Here is a 17,680-nt window from a genome sequence, read left to right on the forward strand (position 1 = left end):
GCTGTGCGTCATTAGCCAGGGATGAATTATCTGACTCCTCCCTGCTGAGCGCCCGGCGCCTCAGCTGATCTATATGTCTCTTCCAAACTTGCCCATTTTCCAAGGTCACATAATAGGACACAGGTCCACTAGCCCGGGTGATCACACCGGCCACCCACCGTGGACCTCGTGAATAGTTCCTCACCCAGACCAGATCTTCAGGGGCGAGATACCTTGTTGTGTCAGTCTCAGCCTGGGGGGTTGCTCTTGAATTACGGTTTGGCATTTTATCTGGGTGGACATAATCCAGCACTGTTACCAGTCTTCTACCTAAGAGCAGCTCAGCTGGCGACTTGCCCGTCGCAGTACACGGCGTCACATGCTGCAAAAATAACATTCGCGCAATGCGAGCCGACCAGTTACCCTCCATTAAGCGTGCAATGGATTCTTTGGCTGTTCTTACCATGCGCTCAGCCTGCCCATTGGAAGATGGGTGAAAGGGCGCGGATGTGACCCCTCTTATGAAGTTATCAGCCAAGAATGCCCTGAATTCTTGGGATACAAAAGCTGCCCCATTATCTGATACAATGGTCTCAGGTAACCCATGGGTTGCAAACAGCTGCCTCAACACCTTGATTACGGCAGCTGATGCCATGCTAGGGACCATCGCCACTTCTAACCATTTGGAATATGCATCAACGATAACCAAAAAGACCTTCCCTTGGAATGGCCCAGCAAAATCTATGTGCAGCCGGCTCCAGGGAGTCCTGGACTGCTCCCACCAGTGGACTGGTGCTCTGGCCACTTCTGGCCGCACCTCTTGGCATGCCTTGCATGTTCGTACCCATTGTTCTATGTTCTGGTCCATTCCAGGCCACCACACATAACATCGGGCTAGCGACTTCATCCTGACCATTCCCGGGTGTCCCATGTGAAGCGTCTCAAGAACCCTGTTTCTCAGTGGTGCTGGGATGATCACCCTATCTCCCCATAGGAGACAACCCTTATGCATGGACAATTCGTGCTGCCTTGTCGCATAAGGCCTGAATTTTTCTTCATGCGGACCACCTGGCCACCCCCTCCCCACCCAAGTGAGCACACGGGAGAGAACAGCATCTTTCCTCGTTTTCTCAGCTATATCAGTAGCTGTTACAGGAGCCCCCGGAAGTGTTTCTAGCATCATAATGTGCTCCGCCGGAGCAGGATCCTCGTTGCTCCCGCCAGGAAGGGGCAATCGACTCAGCGCATCAGCGTGGCACAACTGTTTCCCCGGCACATGGGTCAAGGTGTACTGGAACCCATTCAGGAATATTGACCAACGCAACATTCTGGGGGAGAGAATTTGTGGTGTTTGTTTGTTTGGGTTGAACAACCCTAACAGTGGTTTGTGGTCCGTTTCAATGGAGAAATGGCGACCGTACAAATAATCATAGAACCTTTTGATTCCTGACACAATTGCTAGTGCCTCTTTATCAATTTGAGCATAGTTGCGCTCCGTGGGTGACAACGTACGGGAATAGAAAGAGATGGGCTTTTCCGACCCATCCGGTTCCCTATGACTCAGCACAGCCCCCAGGCCGTATTGAGAGGCATCACATGCCAAGACCAGCGGCTTCGACTCATCATAATGAGCAAGGACGCTCCTGCTACTCAGCATTTCTCGCAAGGAGTCAAAAGCCTTCTGCTGCTCCCGCCCCCATCGCCACACATTCTTTTTCTGCAAAAGTCTATGTAATGGTTCAGCTACCGAAGCTTTCTGGGGTAAGAATAAATGATAAAAGTTAATAAGTCCCAGGAATGACTGCAACTCCGTCTTGTTCTGTGGTCGTGGTGCCTCGATGATGGCCTTAATCTTAGCATCTGTGGGGTGGATGCCTGATGCATCAATTTTAAACCCCAAGAAATCCACAGTTGGCACCCCAAAACTGCATTTTTCTTTTTTCAGTTGCAACCCCACCTCCTTGAACTTGAGCAACACTGCACGGACACGCGCAACCAGTTCCTGTGGGTCTTTTCCAGCAATCAAAACGTCATCAAAAAATGGCAAGACCCCCGGCAGACCCCTTAATAGGCGTTCCATGAGCCCTTGAAAAATCCCTGGGGCCACACAAACTCCGAACTGTAATCTGTTAACTCTGAACGCCCCTTTATGTGTGACAATAGTCTGTGCTTCCGCTGATTGTGGGGTTACTGGCAGCTGTTGGTAAGCTTGTGCCAGGTCAATTTTGGCGAACACCTTGCCCCCAGCCAGTTTAGCCAACAGATGTGATACGACTGGAATGGGGTATGAGTTTCCCCTGAGTGCCTTATTGATAGTACATTTGTAATCTGCACATATCCTGACTTCCCCATTTGCTTTAAGGGGCGTGACGATTGGAGTCTCCCACTTAGCAGAGTCCACGGGTGAGAGAACTCCCTGCTTGACCAATTTATCCAGCTCTGCCTCAATCTTGGGTTGCAGTGCAAATGGCACTCGCCTTGGTTTGAGTCGGATTGGGGCCACCCCGGGGTCCAACTCGAAGTCAACTGGGGGCCCTTTATAACAACCCAGTTTTCCATTAAATAGACCAGCAAATTCCTTGCATAATGCCTCGCTCATCTCAGGGCAGGTTTGGATTGAATTAAGCCCTGAGATACTCAGTCCCAGGGCGGGGAACCAGTCAGTGCCCAGGAGACTGGGGCGACTGCCCTTCGCAATCACCAGTTTGAGTACAGCCTGTTTGTCCCGGAACTGTACTCTCACAGCACACATTCCCATAACATGGATGCGGCCTGCTGAGTACGACTGCAAGGTTGCCGGGAAGGGCTCCAGAGGGGGCAACTTACCCCTGGGGAAGAATGTCTTCGCGGTCTGGTCCGACACGATGGTGAATGCAGATCCAGAGTCCACCTCCATGTCGCACTGCTGACCCTCAATCTTCACCTTGACGTGTGCCTTGCCTTGCGCTGGAAACTGCACGGCCCTCCCGTTGATCTCCGTTATGTAGTGGCAGTCCTTTCGAAAATGAGTTGCTGTGGGCGGTCTGCGATGCTCCAGTCTAGGTGCTCCTGTTGCTCCTGACGCCGCCGATCTACAGACCCTGGCGATGTGACCTGTCTTCCCGCACATCCGGCACATAGCATCCCTGAAACGACAACTCTTCCGCCCATGGTTTCCGCCACAACCTGGGCAACTGCCTCGGTGATCTTTGTGCACTGTGCAGGCCTGACGCACCAACTCGACCCCACGGACTGGGCTCTGGCTCGGAGTAGCCTCTAGCTCGTCCATGGCATGCGCAACTTCTATCTGTGGCTTAGTGGCCTTGCGACTGGCATCAAGCTCCTCTCTTTCATAATTCTCCGTGGCGGTGGCCTCCTTCAAGGCTGAAGCAAGGGTAACTTCTTCTTTAGCCACGATGCGTCTTCTGGCTTTCTTGCTGCTCAGACCACCAATAAACCGATCCAAGAGAGTCTCTTCCAGATTTTGGAAGCCGCAGTGCTGAGCGAGCTTCCGGAGTTCAGCCAGAAATGCGGATACAGACTCCCCAGCATGCTGCTGCCTCTTATGGAACTCCATCCGCCGGGCCATCTTGGTCTCAGTAGGCGCCAAGTGGCTTGTTAGGCAGGCAAGAATATCTTGGAGAGATGTCTCACTCAGCTTCGCTGGAGCAAGTAATGCCTTGGCTAGCTTGAAGGTCTCGGGCCCACAGTAGCTCAGGAATGTGGCCCTTCTTTTGCTGGCATCAGTGATCCCTTGAGCCACTGCGAAGAACTCAAAGCGTTCGACGTAGTCTTCCCAGGTGTGGGGCTCTGATAGCTGGAAGGGCTCCAATACCCTAGGACTCTCCATTGTCCTAGCGGGCAGGGTCGTCTTCTCAGCTGGCCAGTGAGTCTTGTTCTCAGCTGCAATCCGGACTCTGAGGCAGGGTTGTGTTTAACCGCTCCTCAGCATTCCGGATCCCATCCTCGTCGCCAGTTGTTGTAACGTGGGGTTTGTGATTTCAGCTCTCTTGACAAAACATGCTGGAGACAGTTCTCTAGTAACAGCTCTTTATTAAAGTGAACAAGACTGACTGTGAGGGCAGGAAGGCTACATTTATAGGGACAGGGAACTAGCTAGAAGGGGATACATTTTGGAGGGAACAATATCAGGCAATCACCGTGCTGCCTTTTGGAGGGAACCAATAAGACAGAGGATCCAAATACAGCAGCTTAAATGAACCAATAGTAGCTGTACCCTCTGGAACCAAAAGGCAGTTACTTTATCCTAATGCAAATACAGACAATAATAATACAGAGATAAAATCCTTTGACTCAATACACAACAGTTGCTGTTATTAATTCAATGTCTATTCCACCCTTTATCAAAAGATCTCAGGGCAGTGTACATTATTAAAAACATATTTTACAGAGCATAATAAAAATAACATAAACAAAGCATAGTAACTGACAGCAAAATAATAAAAAAACAATCATAATCATTCTGTGCTGCTTTAAAATTTAATTAGTTATTTCATAAAACTTATAGACCGATTGATTGTGTGGAAAAACCTCGAAGTGGTTTACAAAAAAAAGATGAAACAATACAATTATCACTAAAAGTTTACAACCATAGCTTAAAACATACAGGTTAGAGCTGCAACAGAATAAACAGAAACAAATTAAAATTCCTACAAAATTGCAAAAAATCTGGGTACGCTTGTCTAAATGAGAATGTCCTCAGCAGGCACCAAAAAGAATACAGTGAAGGCACCTGCCTCATATCAAGAGGCGGGGAGTTCCAAAGTGCCAGTGAGGTCACACTATAACGACTGGTGCAGGTATTATGCGGCACTTGCAAAAGTGCCAATTCTGCCAATGGAAGCGCTTGGGGTAAGGTAATCTTGTAAGTAAACTGGTCCCAAGTTCTTAAGGGCTTTATATACTAATACTACCACCTTGAAGTTGGCCCGGTATGTGGAGTTCCCAGAGTGGTTTGACCATCCAATTCTCATCCCAGGGAACTCTGGGAATTGTAGCCCTGCAAAGTGAATAAGGGTCTCCTAACTACTCTCAGCACGCTTCACAAACTACAGTTCCCAGGATGTTTTGGGGGGAAGCAATGGCTGTTTAAATTGGCATGTCGCTGCTTTGCACAGTGCAGATATTGTCGCCATCCGTGTGTGTCAGAAATGATGGAAGAGTGCTCCTTCGTGGGTGAAGTCAAACCGTTGGAGAGTTGCAGCGCCTGCTGTGACTGCAGAGAACGATACAGGAGAGACATGTTTCATTGCAGCCGGGACATATGAGGGCGTCTGCTTGCTCTCTTGTTAAGGGCTTTGTGCACCAGTGATAATGCCTTAAATTTGGCCCAGTAGCAAACGGGGAACCAACGCAGATCTGTGATCAGGGGTGCAGTAATCTGGCAGGGTCTGATTTCTGTCAGCAACTGCGCTGCAGCATTCTGCACTAACTGCAGTCTCCAGATCAAGCGCAAGGGGAGCCCCTCACAGAGCGCATTGCAGTAATCCACCATTGAAGTGACCCAGGATTCTAGTCTTGCAAACAATACTTGCAGAAACCTCCTCTTCTATTAAAGCTGCAGGAGGCCCCTCCTCATTTGCATTGTGACACCCTAATTCAGTTGCTCGGGGTCAGCAAAGGCCCACCTCCTCGACCCCCTTGAGGTTACCACCTTGCTCATTGTAAGGGACTGGGACAAAAGTCTCAGATAATTTGATGTGGTTCCAATTCCACCCAGCAGAGGGCAGTGGCTGCTAGTCATTCTACCTTTTGCATCCCGTAACAAAAATAATAACATGGGTTAATAACATTCTCAAAGATCAATAATCTTTGAGAATTAAATGTGTTGAGTTAAATGTGCAGAAATTAAGGAACCGACAGCTGACTGATCAATTCCGTCATGTTAGGGAGCTGCTATTGTGAAGGGACAACTACTCCTCTAGGCTTTTGTCCATGCAGTTTCCTCCTAAAAGGCCTTGGCATTGTTCATGGCCAAATGATGGCCGTGGAAGTTACAGTTAACAGCCAGAGTTGTGGGGCTGCAGAACAAGTCGCTATGCAGCTGGGTTCTAGCACAAGAGAAAAGGAAAGAAGAGTTCGCAGGCGTTTAAAGCCCTGAGGCCGCAAGGGTTTTGATGTGGTTTTGATGTGAATAGGGTCCAAGTGCAAATAGCCTTTACCTTTACCTTTAAAACTGAGGTTTTTCTCTTCTCCCTGTACCCCCATTATTTATTATTATTATTTATTATTATTTATATACTGCCCTATACCCGGAGGTCTCAGGGCGCTTGTGAATAAACTATATTTTTCTTTTCTTTGCAAGCCTAACCCCCCCTAACCCCTCAGAAGCTGCAAGCAGACCCTCCAAGCATCCCTATTTTCCAGGGACAATCGCGGATTTACAGAAGCCGTCCCGGTTTCTGATTTGATCCCGGAATGTCCCACTTTCCCTTATTTTCATCAGAGAAAGGGGGGGGATGTGCAAAGCTTGTTGTCTCTTGGCAGAGTTACAGGACTTTGGGCGAAGCATACTAACTCACCTGATTCAAAGACAGCTTCATAAGGCGGGCAGGAGGGAATGTAACATTGATATGGGATAGTAGAATTAGCTAAAGAATGCAGCTTTGATTCAAAGTTCCCCGTTGCCATGGCATGGTTTAATGAAGATAGGAGCATGTTTCTGTAACCAATGGAATTCTACACATGTTCTGGTGATGCCTCAGGAAGTAATGCCTACTCATAACATGTAGTAGTGCACATGTGACACTCTAGAAAAACCTGTAACTATGCGCTTCATGCCTCAGCAAGGTGCGCAGACTTGGTGTTTTAACACACCTGTGCCTTCATGCTTATGTCTGAAAATAAACTTCTTCTGACTTTCCACCCCTGGCTGTGGTGGTGGTTTTTTGGCCTTTGACCTTACTACAGTTTGGGGAGAACTGATGCCACTTTAAAAGAAGTCAGTTATTATTATTTACAAGTACTTGTCCTTTACTTGATGATTATTGCCTTATTAATGTAAGCTGATTTTTCCCTTGTCTTTTTAATGCCCCCTTTCTTTGTCGCTGTTGTAGTTGAACTTTTGAAGTATGGCATAACAATGAGAAATACTTGGAGATTATTATTATTTTTGCATGCTGCGTTTTTGCTTGTGTGTGTTAATATTTTGTGGGGTGTTTTTTGCTTCTTCTGGTTTGTAAATCACACCCACACCTACACCCACACCCACACACCCCTCCTTTAATATTTTTAAGATTTTAAAATGGAAAGCTTCTGGTCTGTGCTCAGCCAGCCCCATCCACTGGCTTCCAACCAGCCCAGAGAATGGTGCTACCTGCCAGCTTCCTCCTGCTAAGCCTCAGTGTTGCCCCTTGTGCAACTCAGCTGGGAGGAAGAGGGTGCCGGCAAACCGAGAATGACTTGGTTCTGTCTCACGTTCGCTCTGGCGCCACCTACTGTTGGCCTCCTTGCCTTCTGCCCTACCAGTTGCAAAGGGCGCCACCCACCCACCACTGACATTCCTTCTCTTGGATTATTATTTATCCCCAAGTGAGTAACTGCATGTCCACATATTCCTACCTGGCTGTCTTCTTTCATTTGCACCTCCTTTGCTGCCTCCCCCCTCCCCCCTTGGGCTGGACTGAATTTAGAATGGAAGAGCTTGGGGGCAGGAATCCTCCTTCCTTTTTGTTTTTGCTGGTCACTCTGCAAAGCACTGCGCACTTTGATGTTGCTGTATCAATATACCTCAAACCCTACTTTCCTTGCTGCTTTGTGGCCTTTCAAATGAGATGCTATTAAGTTTCACTTGTGTGGGCTAAATCCTCGGCAAATGCAGCTTACAGGGAGATGTTCCTTGTCAGCAGCCGGGAGAGAGAGATATATATACAGTATACATGCCACCCAACAATAGCAGAGTCCTGTAGCACTTTTGCTAGTATTGGGCAATCCATTAGAAAAAGTACCGCCATCTAGCAATGAATCTTGCATTGTGAAATGCCAGGTGTCGCTTAGCCTTTCACTGCTATTGTCACTTTGGCGAAGGAGATAGCCTTTTAGCCTGCTAAGAGTGTATTAACCGCTCTCTGAAAGCCTTCTCGACAAGCCTTGTTGTCACAAAAGCAGATGATAAAAGAACGTGTGGCTCCCAAATATCTCTCTTTTTGCTCTTCAGATACCGCAGCGTCCCTCTCTGCGGTGAAAGCTCCTCTTGGGAAACGAAATAGTCCTCGTTCATGTTTGATGCGTCCAAAAAAAGGAACTAATTCCAGCTCATGTTCATCCCTTTGGAAAAGGAACTAGTTTATTTCTCAGTCCCAGTTTATCCAAATGATCCTAAAAGGGAGGGCGGGGTAGGGATTCCACATTTGGGATGTTGGAAGCTGTTGTGCTGAAATTATACTCAAGAAGACTAAGGAAACATCAGAACGCACAGACCCTGCAAGGTGAGTTGTTTATTACCCCCCCCCAACAATTAAGCTTATAGACCCAAAGAATCTGAAGAGTAAATAAAACACACATGTAATAAAATTAGAACTGAAAATTGTTCAAAGTTCTATCAGGATGAACTTAATTCAGTCCATTCATCCGGTAACTATGGGAACGACTTTGAGATGTACTTCAGAGATTTCTGAACTAAATCAGTTAACTTCATTAAACGAAACCCATTCATTCTCAGCACATCATTTAAAGGCAGCTGAATTCAGCCCCTCCATACTGTTGCTTATTTTGTAGGAATATCTGGCAACATTCTGCTCAGGATGCTTCCAGACTCTTGATATTTTCGGATGAGATTAAGTTGCATGCCAGGAAACCTAGTTGGTGATGAAGGAGTGTGAGGAGTAGAGGGGGAAAACTGCTCTACAATTTGCCAGACCCACTAACAGGACTAGATGAGCCTTTGTCTTGATCTCTTATGGCCCATCAAGATGCTATTTATTTAGCGTCCGTACAGACAAAAAGAAACATTGCTAGGTGCCTGTGTGTGTTTTGTCAGGTGTGTGATAGCTTTGGAACATGTACCTTTCTGGAAAGTTGCTCAGACTAGTCAAATGCCAATGTGGGAGGCACAAAGTGGGGCACTGAATCCATAAACGATCCCAAACTGAAGCACATTTCATCTCAAAGGCTGCAGCAACAATGCAATCTGTTATCAGTGCCATCACGTCGCAAACTCTTTCCCGCAGCTGGGCTCCAGATCTGGGTGGCAGCAGGTAGTTAAGGCCAGATAGCCTCTTCAGAGCAATCCTCCTCGTTTGAAGTGCTGTTCCGTCCTTCTTGGAAATTGCAGGCTGGATTAAATTTGACGCTGGAAATATCTTAACTGGCATCGCAGACCAGAAAGGAAGAAATAAGAGTGAAGAGTAAATTGCAGACAAACCAGAGCCTTCTTGAGTGACGGTTGTGCGTGCTAGGAAAAGGGTGGGGGTGAAGGATAAGAGCTTCTGTCCTGTATTTTTGGATTGAGAAAATCCATGCGAGAGACCCCTGGCCCAGGAATACTAGGGGGTGAAGGGTCAGGGAGAATAATTCAGTCTCACAAAAAACTGCATAAAGCAAGATGAACTGGTCCAAAGCTGCTCAGAAAATTTGTTAGGGTTGTCAGTGCCGGATTTATGTATAAGCTAAACAAGCTATAGTTTAGGGCCCCAATCTCTTGGGGGCCTGCCAAAAATTTAAAGGATGTACATTTCCAAAATATAAGGTAAGTTTAACAATTAACAAAGAATGGCGAAAGGTCTTATTGAAATTTATATGGCAAGGGAAAAAGCCAAGAATTAAATATAAGATACTTACTGATGATAAACAAAGAGGAGGCTTTTCCCTGCCGGATTTAAAGATTTATTATGAAGCAGCTACCTTTTGCTGGATGAAGGATTGGTTTCTGTTGGAAAACTCAGATATTCTGGATTTAGAAGGTTACGATAATGTTTATGGTTGGCATGCATATTTATGGTATGATAAAGTGAAGGCCCACAGAGGCTTCAAAACACATATAATTAGAAAATCTCTGTATAGTGTCTGGTCCAGGTATAAGGATTTGTTAGAAAGAAAAACACCTAAATGGATATCACCATTGGAGGCCAAGGTTCGTAAAAGAGTAAATATGGAACCCAGTTGGCTGAAGTATAGAGATTTGTTGATTCAAGAAGGAGACCAATTTAAGTTAAAGACTTACGAGGAGTTGAAATGTAAATTAGACGATTGGCTCCAATACCATCAGATAAATGAAGTTTTCAAAATGGATAGATTAATTGGTTTTCAATCAGAGAGGTCAAAGTTGGAAACAGAATTGCTAGAACCTAAGACGAAAATACTTTCCAGAATGTATAAATTGTTGCTTGAGTGGCATACGAAAGATGAACAAACAAAGAATGTTATGATTTTGTGGGCAAAGGATGTGGGTCATAATATTATGATTGAGGAATGGGAGAAATTGTGGAATGTGAACATAAAGTTTACTGCGTGTAGTTTATTACAAGAAAATTTAATGAAGATGATGTATAGATGGTATCTTACACCAGTAAAATTGGCAAAGATATACCACAATCATGATAATAAATGTTGGAGATGTAAGAAAGAAGTAGGATCCTTTTACCACATGTGGTGGACGTGTCCACTAGTAAGTGACTTCTGGAATAAGATTTATAATGAACTCAAGAAAGTGTTGAAAAACACATTTGTTAAAAAACCAGAAGCATTTCTAGTGGGCGTTGTAGGGAAAGAGATTCCAAAGAAAAATGTGTCTTTTTTTATGTATGCTACAACGGCAGCAAGACTTTTGATTGCTAAGAACTGGAAACTACAAACATTACCAACGATTGATGACTGGCAGATGAAGATGATGGAGTTTATGGAACTGGCTGAGATGACCGGAAGAATCCGCAACCAGGGAGAAGAAGCGATGGAAGAAGAATGGAAAGAATTTAAATTATATCTTAAAAAACATGCTAAAGTAACATATTAGAATAGAAATTAAGTTGTAAATAAACTGTGGAAATTAATAAGATGTGAGATGATAGTTAAAAAATAAGATACATAAGGTGATTAAAATGATATAGAATTTGCTAATTATAAACTTATCAAAGGACCACAGGGAGGGAAACCCGAGGGGGTCCCTATAGACAATGTGAAAGGATTAAGGAACAAGCAATTTGATTTTGTGTTTTTATTATTTTTTGTAGTGTCATTATTGTTGTGTTTTGTTTCTTCTTTTGTGCTTTTTTCTTTTTGTATTTTGGAAAACCTTAATAAAAATATTATTTAAAAAAACAATTTCTTTGATATTTTGTTATGTGCAAATGGCTTTAGATACATAATAGGTCCATAAATTACCATATAGCATATATTCAACACAAAAAACAGTGACAATTTGTTGTTGACAAAGTTTGACATACAAAGGGCCCCATTACCTTCAGTAGTTTGGGGCCTCATCAAACCTAAATCCGGCCCTGAGGATTGTCACTTGCTCCACACTCTCCTGACCAGCAATAAGTTCTAAGGTTTACAGAAGGTGTAGGAAACATCTGGCCTGCCAGTTGTTGCCAAACTGCAACTCCCATCAGCCCTAGCAAGCATGGCAAACGGACAGGGATGGCGGGAATTGTAGATCAGCAATATCTGGAGGGCTAAAGTTTCCACACATTTGATGGCGTTCTTCAGCTAGTCGTTGGAGGGAGGGACATCCAGGTCTTCCAAGGCAGGCAGAGTCTGGAGACTGTTGACTGCCATGTTTTCCCATGACTACAGTTCTTGATAGTGCCTGCCCCTTGCACTTTGCAGCGATAACAGGTTCCATGTCCTTAATGCTGGCCTTAGACCTGACTGGTTGGTTCAAAGGGAGACCACTGCAGTACACAACATCAAAAGCTTCAGTGCTGTTATTGTGAACTGGGTGGAGAGAAATAATTTTTAGCATGCCTTAATTGGCTTACCAATGTCAAGATCTCTGTGTCTCGACAACTGTTTTGTCAGTTGCTACTGTTAATTCCATTATTATTGCAGTCAGTTCTTTTCTACATTTGTTTCCCCCTGCCTCACTGCTTGAAAATCTCCCCTCCTCACAATCATTAATACAGTCATACCTCGGTTTAAGTAGGTACACCTCGGTTTGAGTATTTTCAGTTTAAGTACTCCGCATTAATCCACTTTCCATTATTTTCAATAGGAGAGTTCGCTTCAGGTTAAGTACGCTTCAGGTTAAGTACGGACTTCTGGAGCCAATTACACTCATACCTCGGGTTAAGTACGCTTCAGGTTGAGTACTCCTCGGACCCGTCTGGAACAGATTAATCCACTTTCCATTACTTTCAATGGGAAAGTTCGCTTCAGGTTAAGTACGCTTCCGGAACCAATTGTGTTTGTAAACCGAGGTACCACTGTACATGCACACTTCATACATCTGATGAAGCAGACTGCAGTCCATAATAAACTTGGCCTTCCAGATGCAACAGAAGAGCTTGTTACAGCCCCTTTAACTACCATTCACTTCAGTGGGACAGTTTAAAGCAGGTGCCTAATTCTCTTACTTAAATTAAGACTATTAAAAGTACTACTTGAGGACTGGATTTTGCCCATTTGCAATATCTGATTTGTTTACAGAAGCCCCAAACAGACTCTTATTAGCAGGCAGCAAAGAGACTGTTCTCACATTGTATATTATATTGATTTTACAACCTTCTTGTCTGAGAACCCATTTTGTACTCTCGTTTCTTCTTCACTTTTGTATATTTCTTTCCCACGTTTAAAGGTTGAGGGGAAGGCATTTCCCACTCTGCAAATTCTTAAGACGTCCTGCAAGAACTGGCCCTGGCGGTGCCCAGCCTCCCATTTCAATTGTGCAAACGACCTCAGCCGTGTGCGCTGCAAAAGCGGTTTTGCTTTGATGTAGCAAGGTCGGCTTTTAAATAATTTTCATTGCCTGTCAGATTGTTTTAACAAATGTCAACAAAGAGGAAACCGACTGGAACAAAGATGGGAGTCTCCATTAAGGGTTCTGAACGGGAGGGTGGAAGGAAGATGGCCGCAAGCCAGGGCTCTCCCAGCTGAACGGCCAAAGTGTGCAGACCCCGTTGAAACAGGGGGAAGGACCCCTTTTTCAGCCTAAGGGCCGCATTCCTTAGGGGCGGGGCCTGCATTCCAGTGGTGGGCAGGGCCAAATGAAAAATGGGCAGGGCAACATATGTGTGACTCACTCTTTCAGGCCACACCAAAGCATAGCTGCCAAGTTTTCCCTTTTCTCGCGAGGAAGCCTATTCAGCATAAGGGAAAATCCCTTAAAAAAAGGGATAACTTGGCAGCTATGCACCAAAGTCAGGGGTTTCTAAGCATACCTGTCTCCATTTAGGTGCAAGGAAAGAAGCATTACCCCAGTTGAAGGGCACATCCCAGCCCAGAAAAAGTACTCAAGGAAGGGATTGGGTAGGGCTAGTGTGGGGTGTGACCTGGGGACAGTCTCAGGGGCTGGCAGAGAGACCTTTAGGTCCCCCTGAGGGTTTCCACCGCTGAGCTAAAACGATAGCCAAATTATGATTAAAAATGTCAACTCCTGGCAGTAGGCGTGTATATTTAAAGCATGTGTGAATTACCCTCACCCCGGAACTGTAGTTTATCTGTCACGGAACTACCACTCCCAGCACCCTTAAAAACTACAGTTCCCGGGGGGGGGGAGATGGATGTGATCTTTGTTTTTTACCCATTGTTACCATACTGAAGGCTTTGGAAAAGAGTGGCCTGCAAATCAAATCAATGAATATTGTTTTCTTGCACTGAGGCCCAGGCAGGGACATAACAAATTATAGGGACAGAACTGCCTAAACTGTATAGAAATTTATCTACACTACTACAGCAGCAAGAATGTTACTTGCCCCAAAATGGAAAGAAGCAGAAGTCCCAGCAAAGGAAGAATAGATACAAAAACTTATGGAATATGCAGAAATGGCAAAAGTTACCGGAAGACTAAGAAACCAAGATAACAAACTTTTTATAAAAGCATGGAAATGGTTTATTGAATATTTACAGATAAATTGTAAACAGAAAAGAACATTGGCAGGATTTTAATAACCTGCAGTTTCATAATAGTATATATTTAAAGAAGATGAATAAATGAACAAGTTAAGTTAATTTGGATATGTGGAAGATATTAAAAATAAATTTCAGGAACTGCAGAAAGAGGGCGGAAGGAAGTTTTGAAATGTCAAGATGTTTGTAAAATCAGCGAAATGTATAAACCTGAAAAGTCTAAATATTGTTTTTTTTATATATATATAAAATGGACAGGGAGATAACAGCCCCTAACCCTTCCTGTGTGGTTTGCCTCCAGCAGCTGAGATTCAGATTCACAAGAATGAAATGCAAGCACGTAACACACCACAATAAAATATTCACTTTGGCCACATGTCCCAGTAAACCATGGCCAGTCTTTAAGGCCATAGCCACCTCATACATTTAAAGCACATTTAGAGTGCATGGTGTACTCCAAAGGATCTTGGGAACTGAGAGTTTACCCATAACAGAGTTAAAGTTCCAAGCGCCTTCAACAAGCTACAGTTCCCAAGATTCTTCTGTGTCATGTACTTAAACGTATTGTGTGTACACAGCCTATTTATTTGCCCAGAAATTAGCAGGAGCAGGGGCACTTGGCATGTTCTCGTTCTCTTGAAAGAGACAAGTAGAAGCAGTTGGGGCTTGAAAAGCAGAAGAACTGGTCTGAAGACTTGGCCTGCCAAACAATCCTATTTGAAAACAAGCAGGGGGGAGAGAGAGAGAGAGAATTTATCCACTACATTTAGGTAGCCTAATCGGCACGTCAAGCACAAACAGCCAGACAGACAAGCCAGACAGACAGCAGAAGGTGACTCAGTTTCAGTGGCCTTTGTTTCTTCCAGTCTCAGCTACAGCAAAGGGCTTGGCTCTGTTAGCCGGCCCACTTTCTTGCCCCCCATCCCCTCAAAACAGCTTTTCAAGATGGATTGTTAAATTGTTCTACTACGAAAACACGCTTTCAGCACCCAGAACGGATCCTTTCTGCTTGTTTTATCTTCACTTACCAATGCAGTTCCCCTCTTTCTATTTTCTATATATTTATTGCCCAGCCAGCCACCATCCCTCTTTTGGAATACTTAATTCCCCAGATGGTTCTCTTTTCCAATCGACACCATTCCATTGTCTTCACCAGTGGAGTGAGCATTGTCAGATGCAGTACTTAAAAGACTTGGGACAAAGTCAGGCCCACAACACAAATCTGCATAAAGTGTGCATATGCTAATTTGTATGTGTAGAGACAAATATAGGCCTCTGAGCAAGTCAAGATGTCCTGGGATCTCACTGGCACTGCACTTTGCAGTGTAAGGGTTGTCATGGCTCAGAGAGCATCTGCCTTGTTTGCAGGAAGTCTTAGGCTCAGTCCCTGCTGTCTAGGCTTAGAGACCTAGGTGAACAGCTGTGAATCACTGTGGATCAGAGGTAGCTAACCTGGCAGTTTCCAGATGCTTTAGGACTACAACTCCCATCAACCCTGTCTATTGGCCGTGGTGCCTAGGGCTCATGGGAACTGGAGTCCACCACTTTGGTGACCCCTGCTGCGCTAGATGCACCAAGGGTCTCCCTATAAGGCAGCTTCCAATTCCAGAAGACCCATTTCTTTGTAAATGCACAGCACCCTGTGTTTCTCAAACTTGGATCACCAACTGTTTTTGGACTCCAACTCCCATCATCCCTGACCACTGGTCCTGCTAGCTAGGGGTGATGGGAGTTGTAGCCCAAGCTTGAGAAGCATACTCAGTAGACCTCTACAGCAGATCAAACTGTTTCCTTTTACTGATCTTTTCTTTTCTTTTGCAAACAACTCTGAGGTTTTATGCATTGCAAGGAGATGGACTAGCTGACTAGGTCACCCTTTGGATCCATTCCAACTCTACAATTCTGTGATTGCAAGCAAGCGGTACAGAAATCTTGTGAAATAATTAAATAAAATAAAATCATAAACCACGAGCAGGATCGTATTGGAAGAAAGCACTGTGTTGTACATAAGTTTCTGTTCACCAGCTGAATGCTCTAATTATTTTTTGTTAAGGGCCCACTAGCAGCAGCATTTCAAAACATATGCTGCTCGTATCCCTTGAGACAGCGAACTGAGGTTAACCCACATGTGTGAACAAGCCCAGAAAGGGGGAAGAACTCTCAACATTCACCTTCTTTTCCCTGCTATCCTTCAGGAAGGACAGAGATGAATAAGGAAAGGGAAAACAGAGAGGGAAGTGGACAGTTTGCAAGTCTGAACATGGGTCTATAAAGGAGTGGACAGTTTGGGGGAGAGGAGAGGGGGGTTTTCTGCCCAGCCTGCAGACCCAAAAGCCCCTTCCCCAACTTGGAGGCCCATAATCTTGTGAAAGAATGGGACAGCCTGTTTTTTATTTTCCCCCAGTCATCTCTGGGCTGGAGAGGTGGAAAGAACAGTGTATATTTTTCAAGCTGAGAGTGGGTGGCCTCTGATGCAGTATCCTGATTGGCTGAGAAAGACCAGCGGAGCTTATTTCCTTTGTTGTATGCAATCAGAGACCATTCTCCCTGGGACTCTCTATAAAGGGTGCCATTTAGGGTTGCCAGACTCAATAGTGGACAGGACTTCTGTGCCTTTAATTGCCCTGTTGTCTTTTGAGTCTGGAAACCTTAAAGAGAAACCAGCAGACCCTTTGCTTGGAAATTAAACAAAGGGTCTACTGGTTTCTCTTTAAGGTTTCCAGATTCAAAAGAGAGCAGGGCAATTAAAGGCACAGAAGTCCTGTCCACTATCGAGTCTGGCAACCCTATCAGGGACAGAAATAGCTGTTGTGTTTATTACTTTTGGGGGTTTTTTTGCAGCAAAGGAGACAAAGCACCACCTGCCCCCCTCTTAATACAGTTTGGTATAGCAAACAAACCACCTGTGATTATTCCTCAGAAGCACCAAATAACTTCGATGAACTTCCTGCTTTTTTGTGTCAAGTATGATTAGGCTGTGAACACGCTAAGCACATTCAAAGTGCATTTCCCACCTCAAAGCATTCTGGGACTTGCTAAGTTACCCTTCCCAGCAGCCCTTAGCAAACTACAATGCACGGAATGCTTTGAGGGAAAGAATGTGCTTCAAACATGCTGAATGTCAATAGCCCATGAGGCCCCCTCCTGAGCTTGTGCCATTACAGCTCCTGCCTCTGGCTTTGTTGGCTGGAGCTGATGGGAGATTGAGTCCAGTAGCATTGGGGGCGGGGGGGGGGGAGGGCGTGCACCAGGTTGAGGAAAGCTTGTCTGGAGGGACATACAATATTCCTTAGGACGTTTGCACTGTTGTACTAAAATGGTCTTCTGTGACCCACTCTGATCATAGCATATTTACAGAAAACACTTAAAAAAATTTATTTTATTAAAGATTTCTTGAATTACAAAGGTGTGTGCAGTGCCACTCATATTTTAACATGTATCATACCCAGAAAACACTGTTTATAAATAAACTTTGCTTTGGAACTGGATCCAAGATGTACACAAGAGTAGACGCCATGAAATTAATGGCGCCCAGATAGTCACATCTATCCATTTTGATGGGTCTACTCAAAGCAGGAACAGAACTGGATACATGATGACCCTATGACCAGAGAGCCAGTATTGTAGTGTTATCGAGTGTGTTGGACTAGGACCTGGGAGACTAAATCCCTGCACCCCTGCCCCAAGCTGCGAAGCTCAC

The 17,680-nt window shown here is 44.9% G+C and overlaps 1 long non-coding RNA gene across 1 annotated transcript; it reads right to left on the bottom strand.

Annotated features, from left to right (window-relative positions):
• Nucleotides 1-13,939: 13,939 nt before the first annotated feature.
• On the bottom strand, nucleotides 13,940-16,606 carry LOC148683653 (uncharacterized). The gene is made up of 2 exons (XR_015946780.1): nucleotides 15,009-16,606; nucleotides 13,940-14,693 (listed from the first exon to the last, which is right to left on the bottom strand). It is a non-coding gene; the product is annotated as an uncharacterized LOC148683653 (long non-coding RNA).
• Nucleotides 16,607-17,680: the final 1,074 nt, after the last annotated feature.

The sequence above is a fragment of the Zootoca vivipara genome, chromosome 13 (assembly GCF_965207765.1).
Source record: "Zootoca vivipara chromosome 13, rZooViv2.hap1.1, whole genome shotgun sequence".
Classification (NCBI taxonomy): domain Eukaryota; kingdom Metazoa; phylum Chordata; class Lepidosauria; order Squamata; family Lacertidae; genus Zootoca; species Zootoca vivipara.